This window comes from Myxine glutinosa, chromosome 6 (assembly GCF_964187855.1).
Source record: "Myxine glutinosa chromosome 6, kmMyxGlut1.1, whole genome shotgun sequence".
NCBI classification, from domain to species: Eukaryota; Metazoa; Chordata; class Myxini; order Myxiniformes; family Myxinidae; genus Myxine; species Myxine glutinosa.
The window spans coordinates 100688125-100707450 of record NC_136266.1 but is presented as its reverse complement, the minus strand read 5'-3'; the positions used below and the strand labels follow the sequence as shown (position 1 = coordinate 100707450).

Below are 19326 nucleotides of genomic sequence, written 5' to 3'. Positions count from 1 at the left end.
CTGTCCCTGCCTACCCTACACCATTCTCACACCACTTCCCTTCCATCTCGTCTCTTGCACACAACATATGTCCACTCTTCTTCTGACCAATACTTCCACCACTTCTGCTGATCTCCCTGTCATTGTCCCTACATTCCATGTCCCAAACCTCAGAAACCGATCTCCACGTGGGGCATCAGACGTTTCGTCTTCATAAATGGAGTGATTTCCACCCTTGCTTCGATCTGGTTCCCCGATCTGGTATAATTAAATGTGCAGGGTGCACTGGTATAATTGAATATGCAGATTTAAAGTGTGCTATCATTGCTATCATTACTTCGGTATTGGCAATATTTAAACCGATCAATACTTATGCACATCATAGGTCAGAGATATAAACATAGAAATCGCTTGTATTTGCTTCCTTTCTAATGCATGAAGTCCAGTCTGCTTGACTGTTTTAAACCCCATTGTGGTTTCATTCTGCAAACAACTAAATAGCTCAGATAAGTCAAGAATTGGTGATTTATAATGAACTATTTCTTGAAAAGGTCACAGCTCTAGCAATTTTCAATGTAAATACGGCAAAAGTCATAAAATAAGAGACGCTTGTTACCGTTGCCCAGCAACCAGTTTGAGTGTTTGCTCCATTGTCTTCTGTCTCAGAACCCGCAGGGAGCAGACGGAGTCTGCACCAGCTGACTTTTATTCACGAATATTTTAGTTTAGGGCCTACAGACATTTTCTGATGGTTTAATGCTTTTTTCCTGGATTATTGGCTTTGAGTTGCATCAGTGTGCATATTTTAGCTTTCAAGCATATTTAGAAAGTACTTTTTTTTTTTCTTTCTTTTTTTTTTTTTCCTTTTTTTATACAAGATCGAGGCTCGTGAAAGAGCAAACATTAATCACACAAAAAGACAAACCGACACACAAAACACAAAAAACAAGGGGAGCGGCAGACAAGATGGGGAGAGAGGGGGGAGGACACAAAAGAGAGGGGGAAGAAGGGGAAGGACACAAACACAACATTTGAGAGCAGGGACATCGGGAGGACTTGGGGGGAGGTGGGAGAGGATTAAAACATATGAACACTGCAAGGACTCTGGGGTGAATTACCGGGGGTAGAAAAGATCAAGGTTTTCGATGGGGGAAGATAAGAGATGGTGGTGAACAGCTGTTTTAAAGACCTGGAGGGAGGAGTGGGATTGAAGGGAGTGGGGGAGTTTGTTCCAGAGGCGGGAGAAAAGGGGAATGAAAGAGTGAAGGTGAGCAGAGAGCCTAGACTTTGGCAGTTTAACCATAAGAGGGTTGCAGGCAGATCTTGTGCGACCTGAAGGAATATTGGGGGGACAGAGCACAGAGAGAGCTGGGGGAGCAAGGCCGGAGAGGAGTCGGTAGAAGACAGAAAGACCACCAACCTGCCTGCGGTGAGTGAGTGAAAGGCCCTCGGCGTTGACTACATCGCAGGAGATTCCAATGATTCTGAAAGCTTTGGCCTCAACAGCGTGAAGCCGAGCAAGGTGTGAGGCAGGAGCACCAGCCCAGAGGGGGGAACAGTATTCCATTGAGCTGCGGATGAAAGCCTTGTATGTGGTGAGGAGCTCAGGTGTGCCAAGGAAGGACTTCGCACGACGGAGGATGCCCAGTCGGCGACTGGCTTTGGAGGCCAGCTTGGAAATGTGGTTTTCCCAAGAAAGATCATGGCAGATAGTGAGACCCAAAAGCTTGAGCGACAGAACTTCTTGGAGAGGATTGTTGAGAAAGTAGATGGGAGGGTTGTCCAGTCGATCTTTTCGAAGAGACATAGTAAGAGAGTGAGATTTGTCAGGATTGAAAGACATGTTCCACTTGTTTGACCAGTCTGTGATTTTGTCCAGGTCTGCAGAGAGTGAGGAGGCTGCAGACTGCCGATCTGAGGGATGAGGAATGGAGCGACAGAGAGTAGAGTCGTCAGAAAAGAGATAGAGAGGATTTTCAAGAGAGTCAGAGAGATCATTGATGAAGACCAGAAAAAGCACAGGGCCCAGAACACTACCTTGGGGAACTCCAGCCTGAACAGGAAGAGGAGATGAGAGAAACCCATTCAGGGCCACACGTTGACTACGACCAGAGAGGAAGTCCGCCAGCCATGCGTGGAGATTTCCATGGATACCAAAGGAGGAGAGTTTGGAGAGCAGAGCAGGGTGCCAGACCGTATCGAAGGCACGTGAAATGTCAAGGGAGACAGCTCTAATTTCCTGTTTGGCGTTGAGGACCTCCATCCATTGTTGAGAAAGCAGAAGCAGCATGTCCAGAGTAGAGTGACCAGGTCTGAAACCAAATTGATGATCAGAGATCAAGCCATTGGAGAAGAGGAAAGATTTAATATCTGAAGCAATGATGGATTCCATGACTTTGCTGATAATTGGGAGAAGGCTGATTGGTCTGTAGTTGCTGGGATCTGTTTTTGCACCTTTTTTGTGCAAAGCGGTGATGTTGCCTGATTTCCAAGCAGATGGCAGATGACCTTGAGCAAAAGAGAGGGTGAAGAGAACAGAAAGAGGGAGTGAAAGAGCAGAAGAACATGATTTTAGGACCCGTGGGCTGATGCCGTCAGGACCAGTTGCAGAATCAGAGTCGAGGGTTGACAGAAACTTTTCCACCTTGTCAGGAGGAAAGGACACAGAGTCCAGGAGCAGCTGGGTACGACTGGGTACGGTGGGTACAGAGAGGGATGGGTTTGGGACACAAGATTTAGAGGCAAACACAGAGTTGAGGCATTCAGCTTTTTCACGTGCGGAGTCAGCCGTTAAGCCATTTGAGGTGAGGGAGGGGATGGAGGGGGAACAAACACCAGAAACAGATTTGACCAGACGCCACCAGGATTTGGAAGAGGGAGACAGATAAGAGAGTTCGGTCTTGAGAATGGTGAGATATTGTTTCCTGGCTCTCCTGAGGGTGGACACACACTTGTTTCGGGCTTTGTGAAAGGAAATGAGATTTCCTTCCGTTGGATTTGCTTTCCAGGAGACGAAAGCAAGTTGTTTCAGGGCAACAGCCTCACCACAAGATTCCGTGTACCATGGACGGGAGGAAGGGTATGACAACTGAAGACGAGATGGTATAAATCTGTGCATGAGAGAGAGCAATTTACTTTGAAAGAATTCCCAGGATGAGTTGATGTCAGAGGCGGTAGAGATGGGAGACCAGTCCAGATGATTGATGGCTGCTTGAAGACCGTGCCAGTTGGCCTGAGTGAAATGCTAGACTTGTCGACGCTGAGGAGGCTCTCTGAGAATGGTCAGAGAGATGTCCACTTTGACAAGCACATGATCAGATGAGCCGATTGGAGCAGAAAAAGAGCAGCAGACATTTTCAGGGAAGTTTGTCATAACCAAATCCAGAAGAGAAGATGCTCCGTTGACTGAGATCCGGGTCGGGAAATTGACAGATTGTGTCAGTCCCAGTGAGTCGCAGAAGTCCTTTGCTGAAGAGCCATGGCTGGTGAGAGAGGTACCCACACCCAGCCAACTGGCATGGTGACAATTGAAATCACCACATATGAGGAAGAGAGAGTTTGGATGGGTAGATAGAAGTTGGTCCATATTATCAGACAGTGAGATGTAGATAGAGTCATCGCTGATTGGTGGACGGTACAACACACATATGAACAAAAGGTGGGAGCGAAGGGGAAGCCGTAGCCAAAGGTATTCCTGGGGGTGAGGTGGAGAGAGGGCAGTGGAGGGCGAGTGAGGAAGAGAGTTTTTTTTATAAAGATAGCAACCCCACCTCCAGGACGAGGCTCAGGTCTATCATACCGGAGGAGGGAGTAACCTGGGAGAGATACCAAGGCATCAGAGACATCATGAAGGAGGAAAGTTTCTGTTAAGCAGATCACATCTGGTTTGTCAGAAGCAACCTGTATGGAGAGGTCAGTCAAGTTTGAGCGAAGGCCCTGGATGTTTGAGGTCCATACCGTTAATGAAGAGGAAGGGGGAGCATCGGGTCCAGAACAGGGGGGGGGGGAGGGGTAGGGTAAGATGTGGAAGAGGAGGAAGAGGTAGGGAGAGCTGTTGAAGGTGTGTCAGAGATTTCAGAATAGCTTGGAGAAAGGGAAGAATGGGGCAGACAAAAGGTTTGATGGAGATTGGGTGAGGCACAGTGAGGTGTTATTTGAGGAGGGGGAAGAGCAAGGCAGGAGGTTTGGGGAGATGAAGGTGAAAGTTGGAAGGATGAAGAAGCAGGGAGGATGCTTTGAGGAGGAGGGGTGAGAGGGGAGTCTAGGAGGGGAGGAGCGAGGGAGAGTCTCGGAGGGGAGGGGTGTGGGAGGAGTTTAGGAGGGAGGGGAGGGAAGGGGCAAGGGGGGAGATTTGAAAGGGATGGGTGATGGGGAGGATTTGGAGGGGAGGGGTGAGATTGGATTTTGAAAAGTGTACGATTCATGGGAAACGAACATTTTTTGCAAAATGAGTGAGACCTTCGAGTCAAAAATACGTTTGAGGACACTAAAGGAGGGGTGGAGTTCTGGATAGTTTATGGAATGTAGAAAGGAGGAACTGTAAGAGATGGTATTATATATATTTTTTGGAATGAATAGATTTGGTGAGCAAGACGAAAGCATCCTTTTGTAGGAAAAGAAGAAAAGGGTGTTATAATATATGAGAGAAAATAGTTGTTCAGGGGAGAGATTATACATTTCTAACCGCGTGATCGCGAACGAAGAACGAACGAACAAAAAGAACAACAAATAAACGAATAAGACCTGGGAAGGAAATATTTTTTGGGTTTTTTTTTTTTTTTTTTGAGTACAGATATTAAACAAGGAGGTACGGGGTGAACGACTGGTATGAAACAGAGAACGAAAATAATTTCAGCGCATTCGACGAATCGCTGAGAGAAAAACAAACCACAAGGTCTGAGACGGTACGGTAGTCTAAGCCTACGAGTACTAGGCCGCAGAATACTCGATACCATTAACCGACGATTGTGTATACATGAACGAAAAATTAGCACCGAAAATTTTCCAAAAGATACGCTGTAGGTACATACACCGAAAGATAGATACAGTCTCGACAAAAACACAATTGAGAAATATCACTTAGCTTCGAAAGCGTGAGCGCATGGAGCAGCTTCGAAAAGACGTGACCTCGCCGTGATCTCGCGAGATCCTCGGATGTCACCACTGAACATTTATAGGAGCTAGTGAGCGAGTCAGTGATTAGAAAGAGCTTTATGTCATTTATTATACACACATTGTTCCACAATAAACCAAACAGTCTGATTGTCATTTAAAAGCCATTTGTGGGAAGAAAACCCTTATTTTCTATGCTCACACCACCGATAACAGAACAAGGTGGCAACTTGATGCAACTTTAAGCAATTTGATGGAATGATGAATTTACGACAAATCAGAATGCAATTGTGTACTTGATAAGTGTGGGCACACACGAGGTGCAAATCTGATGGGCCTCCTTGGTGAGACACACGTAACAGACACTTGTGGAAATACAGAAAACGTATACCCAGCTATGGCCTCAAAATCCAGGGGTTTCAGGAGTGGCAGGCAATACAACATAGCAAAATAAAAATAATAATTAAATAAAGAACAAGTAAAGATACATTCAAAGTACATCGCCCCCATGCCAAATAATTAAATATCCTACAGCGCGGCATTGCCGGGGCGCCTAAGGCACCCGGCAATACCGCAGTGCAGCTCATAGAGAGTGCATTGGGAGGGAGAGGTGTACAATTATAATTGATTGATTAATTGCATAGTTAAAATCAATAAAAGATCATAAAATATTTTCTTAATCAATTGTCTAATAGCATAACTAAACCACTCGTGCTTCATCCGAAGATATATCTTTCAGAAATTTAATTAAATAAGTCATTAATAAAAATTTTTAATGATTAATTAAAATTGGAGATCTCGCGAGATCTCGGAGACGGTGGGAGGGATTTTCGAAGCTCCACACGGTCTCCACGTTTTTCGAAGTTACGTCTGTTCACAATTGTATTTTGTCGAAACTGTATTTATCTTTCGGTGTGTGAAGTTATTGTGTGCAACTTTGGTTGTTTCTCGGTGTTTATCTTTCATAAATTGATCGTCTGTTTGCCGTGTCGTGTCTTGAGGCCTTGTACAGTGTGCACTGTACAACCTTGAGGCTTTGTTTTTCTCTCAGCAGTCCGTCGTTTGTGATCCAATAACTTTCGTTCTCTGTATTCCCAGGCTTTTCACCCATAGCCTACTTCCTTGTGTAAATCTCAACTCAACTCAGAAAAAAAAAAAAAAAAAAAAAAAAAAACATTTCCTTCTCTGTTCTCATTCGTTTATTCATTCTTATTCGTTCGTTCGTTCTTCGACCACGTGTTTCTCCCCCATTTCCCCAGATAGTTTTCACTCATTAACCTTCAATGTTTACACTTTCCCCTCAAGTTATGTATTCCGTCATATTTTATAACACCTTTTTCTTCTTCTTCTTTAAAAGGCTGCTTTCGACTTGCTCACCAAATCAATTCATCCCAAAAAAAAATCCATCTCCTATAGTGCCTTTTTTCTACATTCCCTAAACTCTCCTGCACTCCATCCTCCATCCAGCGTCCTTAAACGTATTTTTAACTCGAAGGTCACAAGAAACTCATTTTGCAATAAATGTTCGTTTCCCATAAATCGTACACTTTCAAAAATCCAATCTCACCCCTCCCCTCCAAATCTTCCCCATAACCCCTCCCCTCCAAATCTTCCCCATCACCCCTCCCCTCCAAATCTTCCCCATCACCCATCCCTTTCAAATCTCCCCCCTTGCCCCCTCCCTCCTAAACTACCCCCTCACCCCTCCCCGCCAAGACGCCCCCTCGCCCCTCCCCTCCTAGACTCCTGCCTCACCCCTCCCCTCCAAATCTCCCCCATATCCCATCCCTTTCAAATCCCTCCCCTTGTCCCTTCCCTCCCAAACTCCCCCCTCACCCCTCCCCTTCAAATCTCCCCACCCTCATTGCTTCTCAATTTCCCCCCTCTCACTCCCCCTCCTCAAAGCGTCCTCCCCACTTCTTCCCCCTTCAAACTCTCACCTCCATCTCTCCCAACCTTCTGCCTCGCTCTTCCCCCTCCTCAAATAACACCTCATTGTGGCTCACCCAATCACCATCAAACCTTTTGTCCGCCCCATCCTTCCCTTTCTCTGAGCTATTCTGAAATCTCTGACACACCTTCAACAGCTCTCCCTATCTCTTCTACCTCTTCCACATCTTACCCTACCCCTCCTCCCGCCTGTTCTGTATCTGATGCTCCCCCTTCCTCTTCATTAACGGTATGGACCTCAAACATCCGGGGCCTTCGTTCAAACTTAACTGATCTCTCCATACAGGTTGCTTCTGTCAAACCAGACGTGATCTGCTTAACAGAAACTTTCCTCCTTTATGATGTCTCTGATTCCATAGTATCTCTCCCGGGCTACTCCCTCCTCCGGTATGATAGACCTGAGCCTCGTCCTGGAGGCGGGGTTGCTATCTTTATCAAAAACTCTCTTCCTCACTCGCCCTGCACTGCACTCTCTCCACCTCACCCCCAGGAATACCTCTGGCTACGGCTTCCCCTTCGCTCCCACCTCTTGTTCATATGTGTGTTGTACCGTCCACCAAACAGTGATGACTCCATCTACATATCGCTGTCTGATGATATGGACCAACTTCTATCTACTCATCCCAACTCTCTCTTCCTCATATGTGGTGATTTCAATTGTCACCATGCCAGTTGGCTGGGTGTGGGTACCTCTCTCACCAGCCATGGCTCTTCAGCAAAGGACTTCTGCGACTCACTGGGACTGACACAATCTGTCAATTTCCCGACCCGGATCTCAGTCAACGGAACATCTTCTCTTCTGGACTTGGTTATGACTAACTTCCCTGAAAATGTCTGCTGCTCTTCTTCTGCTCCGATCGGATCATCTGATCATGTCCTTGTTAAAGTGGACATCTCTCTGACCATCCTCAGGGAGCCTGCTCAGCGTCGACGAGTCTGGCATTTCACTCAGGCCAACTGGCACGGTCTTCAAGCAGCCATCAATCATCTGGACTGGTCTCCCATCTCTACCACCTCTGACATCAACTCATCCTGGGAATTCTTCCAAAGTAAATTGCTCTCTCTCATGCACAGATTTATCCCATCTCGTCTTCAGTTGTCATACCCTTCCTCCCGTCCATGGTACACGGAATCTTGTGGTGAGGCTGTTGCCCAGAAACAACTTGCCTTCGTCTCCTGGAAAGCAAATCCAACGGAAGGAAATCTCATTTCCTTTCACAAAGCCCGAAACAAGTGTGTGTCCACCCTCAGGAGAGTCAGGAAACAATATCTCTCCGTTCTCAAGACCGAACTCTCTTATCTGTCTCCCTCTTCCAAATCCTGGTGGCGTCTGGTCAAATCCGTTTCTGGTGTTTGTTCCCCCTCCATCCCCTCCCTTACCTCAAACGGCTACACAGCTGACTCCGCACGTGAAAAAGCTGAATGCCTCAACTCTGTGTTTGCCTCTAAATCTTGTGTCCCAAACCCATCCCTCTCTGTACCCACCATACCCAGTCGTACCCTGCTGCTTCTGGACTCCGTGTCCTTTCCTCCTGACAAGGTGGAAAAGTTTCTGTCAACCCTCGACTCTGATTCTGCAACTGGACCCGACGGCATCAGCCCACGGGTCCTAAAATCCTGCTCTGCTGCTCTATCTCACCCTCTCCCTGTTCTCTTCACCCTCTCTTTTGCTCAAGGTCAACTGCCATCTGCTTGGAAATCAGCCAACATCACCGCTTTGCACAAAAAAGGTGCAAAAACAGATCCTAGCAACTACAGACCAATCAGCCTTCTCCCAATTATCAGCAAAGTCATGGAATCCATCATTGCTTCGGATATGAAATCTTTCCTCTTCTCCAATGGCTTGATCTCTGATCATCAATTTGGTTTCAGACCAGGTCACTCTACTCTGGACATGCTGCTTCTGCTGTCTCAACAATGGATGGAGGTCCTCAATGCCAAACAGGAAATTAGAGCTGTCTCCCTCGACATATCACGTGCCTTCGACACGGTCTGGCACCCCGCTCTGCTCACCAAACTCTCCTCCTTTGGTATCCATGGAAATCTCCACGCATGGCTGGCGGACTTCCTCTCTAGTCGTCGTCAACGTGTGGCCCTGAATGGGTTTCTCTCATCTCCTCTTCCTGTTCAGGCTGGAGTTCCCCAAGGCAGTGTTCTGGGCCCCGTGCTTTTTCTGGTCTTCATCAATGATCTCTCTGACTCTCTCGAAAATCCTCTCTATCTCTTTGCTGATGACTCCACTCTCTGCCGCTCCATTCCTCTTCCCTCAGATCGGCAGTCTGCTGCCTCCTCACTCTCTGAAGACCTGGACAAAATCACAGACTGGTCAAACAAGTGGAACATGTCTTTCAATCCTGACAAATCTCACACTCTTACTATGTCTCTCCGAAAAGATCGACTGGACAACCCTCCCATCTACTTTCTCAACAATCCTCTCCAAGAAGTTCTGTCGCTCAAGATTTTGGGTCTCACTATCTGCCATGATCTTCCTTGGGAAAACCACATTTCCAAGCTGGCCTCCAAAGCCAGTCGCCGACTGGGCATCCTCCGTCGTGCGAAGTCCTTCCTCGGCACAGCTGAGCTCCTCACCACATACAAGGCTTTCATCCGCAGCTCAATGGAATACTGTTCTCCCCTATGGGCCGGTGCTCCTGCCTCACACCTAGCTCGGCTTCACGCTGTTGAAACCAAAGCTTTCAGAATTATTGGAATCTCCCGCGATGAAGCTATCTCTGAGGGCCTTTCACTCACTCACCGCAGGCAGGTAGGTGGTCTTTCTGTCTTCTACCGACTCCTCTCCGGCCTTGCACCCCCAGCTCTCTCTGTGCTCTGTCCCCCAAATATTCCTACAGGTCGCACAAGATCTGCCAGCAACCCTCTGATGGTTAAACTGCCGAAATCTCGGCTCGCTGCTCACCTTCACTCTTTCATTCCTCTTTTCTCCCGCCTCTGGAACAAACTCCCTCACTCCCTTCAATCCCACTCCTCCCTCCAGGTCTTCAAAACAGCTGTTCACCACCATCTCTTATCTTCCCCCATCCAAAACCTTGATCTTTTCTACCCCCGCTAATTCACCCCAGATCCACCTTGTTTGAAATTCCAACTTCTTTCCTGGAAGTCCTGGCAGTGTCCATATGTTTTATACCTCTCCCACCGCCCCCTTCCCATGCCCCCCCCCCCCCCCCCCCACCAAAGCCCTCGCCCTCTCTCAGATCTCTCGATGTCTCCATGTCTCTCGGTCTCTGCTCTCAAATGTTGTGTTTGTGTCCTTCCCCCTCTCTCACGAACTTGTCTACCGCTCCCGATGTTATATGTTTTATGTGTCGGTTTGTCTTTCTGTGTGATTAATGTTCGCTCTTTCACGAGCCTCGATCTTGTATACAAAAAAAAAAAAAAAAAAAAAAAAAAAAAATTTGATTAATCAATAAATAATAAATCGATTAAATGATTAATTAATAAATCAAAAATATCCTTTATAGCCACATCAGGTGGTCACTGTCATGTCCAAATATTATCTTCCTAGATCAAAAGGTGCCTGAGATATTGCCCAGATGAGAAAGAGAATAAATAAATGATTAATAATGAAAATAAATAAATCGTAATCATAAATATATTAAATAGTTAATCAATTGGCTAATAGAATACATAAACCACCACCATTTCATCCGAATCTGTAACTTAAAGAAAAAAAAAAATTGTCATTCATCGAATAATTAAATAATTAATCAATTAATTAATTAATCAATAAATCAAAAATACCCTTTACAGCCAAATCACTTGGTCATTGTCATGTCCAAATATCAGCTTCCTCACTCAAAAAGTGCCTGAGATATTGGCCAGATGAGAAAGAAAATAAATAAATAATTAATAATGAAAATAAATAAATAATAATCATAATTTAAAATAATAATTCATCAATTCGCTAATAGAACACATAAACCACCACCATTTCATCCGAATCTGTAACAAAAAATAAATAAATAATTAGTCATTAATGGAATAATTAAATAATTAATCGATTAATTGATTCATCAATAAATCAAAAATAGCCTTGACAGCCAAATCACTTGGTTATTGTCACGTCCTAATATCAGCTTCCGAGCTCAAAAGGTGCCTGAGTTAATGGTCAGAAGAGAAAGGAAATTTGATTAATTAAATAAGTACTTAATTAATCGCTAATAATTAAATAACTCCTCAATTAATTGATTAATCAAAAAACAAAAAATACCGTTTTTGACAAAGGACTTGCTCACCATTGTGCCGAAATTTCAGCTTCCTAGCTCAAAGGATGGCTGAGATATCACCCGGACAAACAAACAAACAAGAAAGCAAGAAAACAACCAGAATGAAAACGGAGTACTCCCTTTCAGCGTGCGTCATTGCCGAACCCCCTTCGGTGCCCGGCAATGACGTTATGCAGCGCTTGGAGATGGCATAGGAAAGGTGCGGTGTACAAAATTAACCACTTCACCCAGCCAAATATTCCTCTGCATGTTGGAGCACTCGTCCCCCATGGTGAGGTGCCACGTCATGGAAAGTGGGAAAAAGGAGAAACCAAATCTGTGGGACAACATCTCAATTACATTTGGCCCACATTGACCATTCCAAAAACTACAAACACGACATGACCAAATGTAGGTGAACACCTGAACATCACACATCTCACTCCAAAATCATGGGCATTCATATGGAGTTGGTCCCCCCCCCCCCCCCCCCCTTTGCTGCGATAACAGCCTCCACTCTTCTGGGAAGGCTTTCCACTAGATGTTGGAACATTGCTGTGGGGATTTGCTTCCATTCAGCCAAAAGAGCATGAGTGAGTTCGGGCACTGATGTTGAGCGATTAGGCCTGGCTCGCAGTCGGCGTTCCAATTCATCCCAAAGGTGTTAGATGGGTTGGGGTCAGAGCTCTGTGCAGGCCAGTCAAGGTCTTCCACACCGATCTCGACAAACTATTTCTGTATGGACCTCGCTTTGTGCATGGGGCATTGTCATGCTGAAACAGGAAGGGCCTTCCCCAAACTGTTGCCACAAAGTTGGAAGCACACAATTGTCTAGAATGTCATTGTATGCTGTAGCGTCAAGATTTCCCTTCACTGGAACTAAGTGGCTAAGCCCCAACCATGAAAACCAGCCCCAGACCATTATTCCTCCTCCACCAAACTTTACATTTGGCACCATGCATTTGGGCAGGTAGCGTTCTCCTGGCATCCGCCAAACCCATATTTGTCCGTCGGACTGCCAGATGGTGAAGCGTGATTCATCACTCCAGAGAACACGTTTCCACTGCTCCAGAGTCCAATGGCGACGAGCTTTACACCACTCCATCCGACGCTTGGCATTGCGCATGGTGATCTTAGGCTTGTGTGCGGGTGCTTAGCCATGGAAACCCATTTCATGAAGCTCCCGACGAACAGTTGTGCTGACGCTGCTTCCAGAGGCAGTTTGGATCCTGGCAGTGAGTGTTGCAACCAAGGACAGACAATTTTTACACACTACGAGCTTCAGCACTCGGCAGTCCAGTTATGTGAGCTGGTGTGGCCTAACACTTCATGGCTGAGCTGTTGTTGCTCCTAGACGTTTCCACTTCACAATAACCGCACTTACAGTTGACCGGGGCAGGTCTAGCAGGGCAGAAATTTGATGAACTGACTTGTTGGAAAGGTGGCATCCTATGACGGTGCCACGTTGAAAGTCACTGAGCTCTTCAGTACGGCCCATTCTACTGCCAATGTTTGTCTATGGAGATTGCATGGCTGTGTACAAGAAAAAAAACAACAGGCATTTAAAGGCCATTTTCCCTGCTAGAGCTGGGGTTAGCCTTGCGGGCCCCATTACAATCTTCTCCATTTTGCCCTATTTTCTGCGTCTCCCCTTGTTAACCCCCTTGCCCACATTTCTTCTTCCACCACCTTTAGCTACGTTTTTCTCGGTCTTTCCCCGTCCTCTACTTCCTTCTACATTCATTTCCATCACTCTTCTCAACCAGTCACTTTCATCCTTCCTCAACACATGACCAAACCATCTCAACCTGTTTCTCTTCACAGCATCCATCATAGGCTCTATTCCCATCATCTTTCGCAATTCATCATTTGTCTTCCTCTCTCTCAACGATACTCCGCACATCCACCAAACCATTCGCATTTCCACCCTTTCCAGCCTTCGTTGCTGCTCTACATTCATTACCCATGTCTCGCTCCCATAAATCATAACACTTCTCACACATGCAGCATACACCTTTCCCTTCAGCTTCAACGACACTCCCAGTCCCCTCCTCGTGAGCACGCCACTCAGTTCCCGAAACTTCTTCCATGCACATCTCACTCGAACAACCGTTGCCGAGTCTGATCCACCTTCTCCATTCAGCATGTCTCCTAGGTAGCAAAATGTTTTTACACCTTCCAGATTCACGCCGTCTCCAAGCGCTGTCTTCACGTTACATGGCTGTGTGCTTGATTATATATACCTGTCAGCAATGGGTGTGGCTACACACTACCTTATTTTCCCCAATAGTGTTTGTCTGCAAAATAATCGTATTTTATGTGGTGAATAACTTATAGGCTAACTAGATTGGATTAAATATTTTTTGAGCCATTGGGGAAATAAAGATCTTGATGACTCGATGATTCAAATATTGGGAATATTGGGAATACTGATTGTGGCTCAAGCAAGAATCAGCAACTAACCAGTTTCTTTCCTGGAATAAAGAACTAGTCTTGCTCGTGTCAACTTGTCAGCTGACAGAATAATGGATGAAATGAACAGGATGTTAAATGAGGTATGCTAACCGCCATGGAAATTAAGGAGAAACTGATGTTTGGGCATTTATGTTTCGTCAGAACAAAAAAAGGGAAACCTCCCTCCTGTCCTAACCTATGGCATAATGTGTGGTCGGGGCAAAAAAAAAAAAACCCCAAAAGCCCTTGTAGTGGATCCATGACTGATACAAACTACAGAGCATTTCCCTGTTGTTATAGATCCAAACCCAGTTAGAACTATTACCATCGTCACTGTCCTCCATTTTTACATTTATATATTTGGTATTTCTTGGGAGTTCAAGTAGTTTCTATCAAGTAAATAATTACATCACATGTTAGCATGTTAGGCATTTAGAAACTCCAAAAGTGGTTTTATTCTTTCCAAGTTCCTCTCACCATTTCTGAATTGTATCATCAATCTAAGAGCAGGATCTATACCTTTACCCATTTTTGTCACCTTAACACCAGCTTGAGCAACACAAGTAAACATGTCTCCTACTAACATGGAGTATGGATCCCCACTTAGGGCTGGTGCAGATGCTTTCCATATTTCTCTCCTGGAAGCGACGAAGTCCAAATCTCTCCGTGTTATTGGCGCATCTCGGCAGAAGGCCAGGCTCCAAGGTTTGTCACAAATCTTTACAAGTGATTGTTCGGCAGTGCAATGTTGATGCTTGTATAATTATGACTCAAAATGGAAGGAATTATTTATCATATGTTGCTCTGTAATGTTTGAGGCCAGATGTTAATTATGCAAGTTGTATTAACATTGTTGTGATCTTTCCTCACCAGCTTAAAGTCTAGCAAGAGTTCAAGAAATTTCTAGTTACTGCCGCATATTGAACCATCTAGCGCCGTGGTTCTTAACCTGGGTTCGACCGAACCCCAGGCGTTCAGTGAGCCAGTCTCAGGGGTTCGGCAGAGGTCCTCCAAAACGCATTGCAATTTGTTTTTGTTTTGTTTTTAGTTTTGTATCAATTTTGAATCTATGTGCAATTACGCTTATTATTAATATTATTATTATTTTGCTATGTACAGTCACGTGAAAAAGTAAGTACACCCCATGTAAAGTTTTGACTTTTTCAACATATTTCAACATACAGCTCTTTGATCTTCATTTCAACAATATTGACAGATAAAGGTGATATAATATAACAAATATCATGAAACATTTACATTTTGTAGTCCATTGTATAATTTAAATAAACATAAATGCAAATTTCGCATGTGGAAAAAGTAAGTACACCCTTGGCTCTAATAGGTGGTATTGCCCGCTTTGGCAGAAACAACCAAGTAGGCGTTTCTTATAACTGTCTACCAGTCTCTGACATCGACTGGGTTAAATTTTTGCCCACTCCTCCATGCAGAATTCTTTCAGCTGTGCGATGTTTTAGGGGTTTCTTGCATGCACAGCTCGTTTCAAATCCCCCCACAACATCTCGATGGGATTTAGATCCGGGCTTTGACTTGGCCATTCCAGAACCCTCCATTTCTTTCTTTTCAGCCATTCCTTGGTGGATTTACTGGTATGTTTAGGGTCATTGTCATGTTGCAAGGTCAACCTTCGGTTGAGCTTCAACTTTCCGACAGATGGCCTCACAGTATCCTCAAGCACCCTCTGGTACAATGAAGAATTCATAGTGCATTATATGATGGTGAGCTGCCCAGGCCCTGATGCAGCAAAGCTGCCCCAAACCATAATATTTCCACCACCATGCTTTACAATTGGTATCAGGTTCTTGTGGTCAAATGCTGTCTCTGGTTTTCGCCAAACATGTCTTCTGGTACTGTGGCCAAATAGCTCTACCTTTGACTCACCTGTCCAGGGCACATTGTTCCAGAAGTGCTGGTCTTTGCCTTGGTGTTTATTGGCAAACTTTAGTCTTGCCCTGATGTTCTTTCTGGACAGCAAAGGTTTCCTCCTGGCACACCTCCCATGTAGATCAAATTTGTGCAGCCTCTTTCTAATGGTAGACTCGTGCACTTTGACATCAACAGTGGCAAGAGCTACCCGTAGGTCCCGTGATGACATTCTGGGGTTCTTAGAGACTTCTTTCAGCATCTTGCGGTCTGCTCTCAGGCTGAACTTGCTGGGGTGGCCTGGCCTGAAAAAGTTGGCAGTTGTTTGGAATCTTCTCCACTTGTAGATGATCTTCCGGACAGTCGAATGATTGATTTCAAATTGTTTGGAGATCTTTTTAAATCCCTTCCCAGACTCGTAGGCATCTATAACCTTCTTTCTGAAGGCATCAGAGAGCTCTTTTGATCTAGGCATGGTGACGCCACACACTTCAACAACAAAGAGCAAACCAAACTAAATGTCTGACGTTTAAATAAGACAGGTTCCTCCGAGATCCTCTCTAACGATGTTCTAATCATTTGCACCTGAGCTGGTGCACCTGATTCTAATTTTAGGTATTTGAAGTAGTGATAAATGTAGGGGTGTACTTACTTTTTCCACATGCGAAATTTGCATTCATGTTTATTTAAATTATACAATGGACTACAAAATGTAAATGTTTCATGATATTTGTTATATTATATCACCGTTATCTATCAATATTGTTGAAATGAAGATCAAATAGCTGTATGTTGAAATATGTTGAAAACGTCAAAACTTTACATGGGGTGTACTTACTTTTTCACGTGACTGTATGTTACGAACGAATGGAAATGTTATTTGTATTTTGTATGTTACGAACGAATGGAAATGTTATTTGTTATTTTGTAAAAAGAGAGTCCGATTCGACGCAAGTGCTACCTTGCCCACTCTCGGCTTCGTTCCAATTGACAAACCGATCCTCACCGCATCGTATGAAGTTGCGTACCTGATCGCAAAGCAGGGCAAACCGCACACCGTTGGTGAGACACTCATCAAACCGGCCGCGTTGAAGATGGCCAACATCATGCTGGGAAAAGCTGCTGAAAACAAGTTGTCTCTCGTTCCACTCTCAAATGACACCATCAGATGCAGAATCGACGACATGAGCAACGACATCCTCACCCAGGTAGTTGCAGATTTAGTCGCGAGCCCGAAGGGAATTCAGCCTTCAACTCGATGAGACCACCAACGTTTCGAATTTGAGCCAGCTCATCTTATTTGTGCGTTATGTCAAAGGAGACGAGATCAAGGAAGACTTTCTGTTCTGCAAGCCTCTCACAACAACGACGAAGGCAGCTGACGTGAAGAAGCTTGTGGACGACTTCTTCAGAAGCAACGGCCTCTCGTGGAACATGGTGTCTGCAGTTTGCTCGGACGGAGCTCCAGCCATGCTGGGATGCAACTCCGGTTTTGGAGCGCTGGTGAAGGTCGATGCACCACACATCATCGTCACGCACTGCGTCCTGCACAGACACGCGCTGGCATAAAAAACCCTGCCTCCAAAACTGGCCAATGTTCTGAAAATCGTTGTTGAAACTGTGAATTACGTGTGAAGCCGTGCTCTGAATCATCGCATCTTCAAAGAGCTGTGCAATGAAATCGGCTCTGAATTCGAAGTCCTTCTCTACCACACTAACGTTCGATGGTTATCACGAGGGAAGGTAGTGAGCCGTGTTTTTGCCTTGCGTGTAGAATTAGCCCTGTTTTTGCGAGAACACCAGCATTGCCATGCAATGCACTTCCAAGAGTCAGAGTTCATCCTCACCTTGGCGTACTTGGCTGACATCTTTGACGCACTCAATCATCTCAATTGCCAGATGCAGGGCGGTGGAGTGAATGTCATTGAATCTGAAGAAAAGCTGAGCGCTTTCCGAAAGAAGTTACCATTGTGGAGGCAGCGAACAGAGAATGGACAACTTCGTGAACTTTTCGCTACTGGACGAGTGCGTGAGTGGGATCGAAGACGAGTCTGAAGTTGGAGGCACTGCTGTGTCCTCACCTGGGGAGCTGAAGCAAGCAATTGCCACACACTTGGATGAGCTGGGAAAGTCATTCGACGGCTACTTCCCCGACCAAGAGCAATACCCAGCATGGGTGCGGCAGCCGTTTACTTTCGACGTTGCAACGGCAGATGTCAACGACCAATACCTCGACGACCTAATCGAACTTCAGCAGAGCCAGACTCAACAACAACTCTTCGGCACAACAACGCTCTCAACGTTTTGGTGCCACCAAATGGAAGGGTATCCTCACATCGCTAAAATTGCCCTTGAGATCCTCACGCCGTTTGTTACAAAGTATCTCTGCGAGCATGCGTTTTCAAAACTGGTGGACATTAAAACAAAGAAAAGGAGCAGGCTTGCATGCGAAAATGATTTGAGGGTGGCCCTTGCCAAAACAAAACCACGCATTTCCCAGATCGCCTCCCGAAAAGAAGAACAGAAAACGCATTAAGATGCAATTCTTCTTAATTTTTTTGTCAAATTTGAGGGGTTCCACAAGTGTTCGGTGGGTTTCGTTAGTGTTCGGCACCTTTAAAAAGGTTAAGAACCACTGATTCTAGCGTTTATGAGCAATTTCTAGCAGCATCTTGTTATTGAACCATACAGTAGTAATTGTGAGTAGTTTTTGGAGGGAGGGTCTTTTGTGAATGTCATTTCTCAAAGTATGTATATATGTATTATACTGTCAGACCCCGCTATTCACGGGGTTTTTGGGGGGGTTTTTTTGTATTCAGTACAGAATTGAGGCTCGTGTAAGAGCTAACACATTGAACATGAAAACATGCACAGACACATATAACATGCAATGAAGGGAGCGGAAGACGAGAAGGGGGAGAGGGAAGCACACAAGCACAACAACAGAAGAGAACAGGGACATCGGTAGATCTGCGGAAGGGGAAAGGCTGGGGGAGGAGGAGGGGAGGAGGGAGGGAGGGAGGAGGGAAAGAGAAAGGATTAAAGAACTGGAGATCCAGGAAAGAGAAAGGATTAAAGTACTGGAGATCCAGGAAAGAGAAAGGATTAAAGAACTGGAGATCCAGGAAAGAGAAAGGGTTAAAGAACTGGAGATCCAGGAAAGAGAAAGGATTAAAGAACTGGAGATCCAGGAAAGAGAAAGGATTAAAGTACACGGTATAAAGCAAATGAACACTTCCAGGAATTTCAGGAAAGAAGTTGGGGATTTAAAGAGGCAGATTTGGGGTGTTTTAATGGGGGTAGAAAATATCAAGGTTTTGGATGGGGGAAGATAAGAGATGGTGGTGAACATCTGTTTTAAAGACCTGGAGGGAGGAGAGGGATTGAAGAGAGTGTGGGAGTTTGTTTCAGAGGTGGGAGAAAAAAAGGAGTGAAGGAGTGAAGGTGAGCAGCGAGTCTTTATTTTGGCAGTTTCACCAGCATATTCATGTATTTGCGTATTCAGGGTTCCGCGTATTCGTGGATGATAAAATGCGCCCTGTTTCTCCATTTGCAGAAAAGTGTCCCGCGAATTTGCTGGGTTTTTTTCTGTTCGCGGCTGTATTCAGCGAAATTGCGGTGTTTTTTTCCCCTATTCGTGGCCGTGTTCCATGAATTCAGTTTTTCAGGGGCGAAAAAAAAAATTCACGAGCTGTTGGCTTCACATATACGGTATTTATAAACCTTC

At 45.2% G+C, this 19326-nt stretch overlaps 1 protein-coding gene across 3 annotated transcripts in view; it reads left to right on the top strand.

Moving 5' to 3' along the window:
* LOC137430117 (sphingosine 1-phosphate receptor 3) overlaps positions 1 to 19326 on the top strand; it is a 62041-nt gene that overhangs the window by 15979 nt on the left and 26736 nt on the right. For 2 of the 3 annotated variants that reach the window (XM_068120684.2, XM_068120685.2), the window contains exon 2: positions 14326 to 14423. The exons of the other annotated variant lie outside the window; for it this stretch is intronic. The gene's annotated coding sequence lies outside the window, so the exon portion shown is untranslated. The remainder of the gene's footprint in view (positions 1 to 14325; positions 14424 to 19326) is intronic. 3 annotated transcript variants of the gene reach the window in all.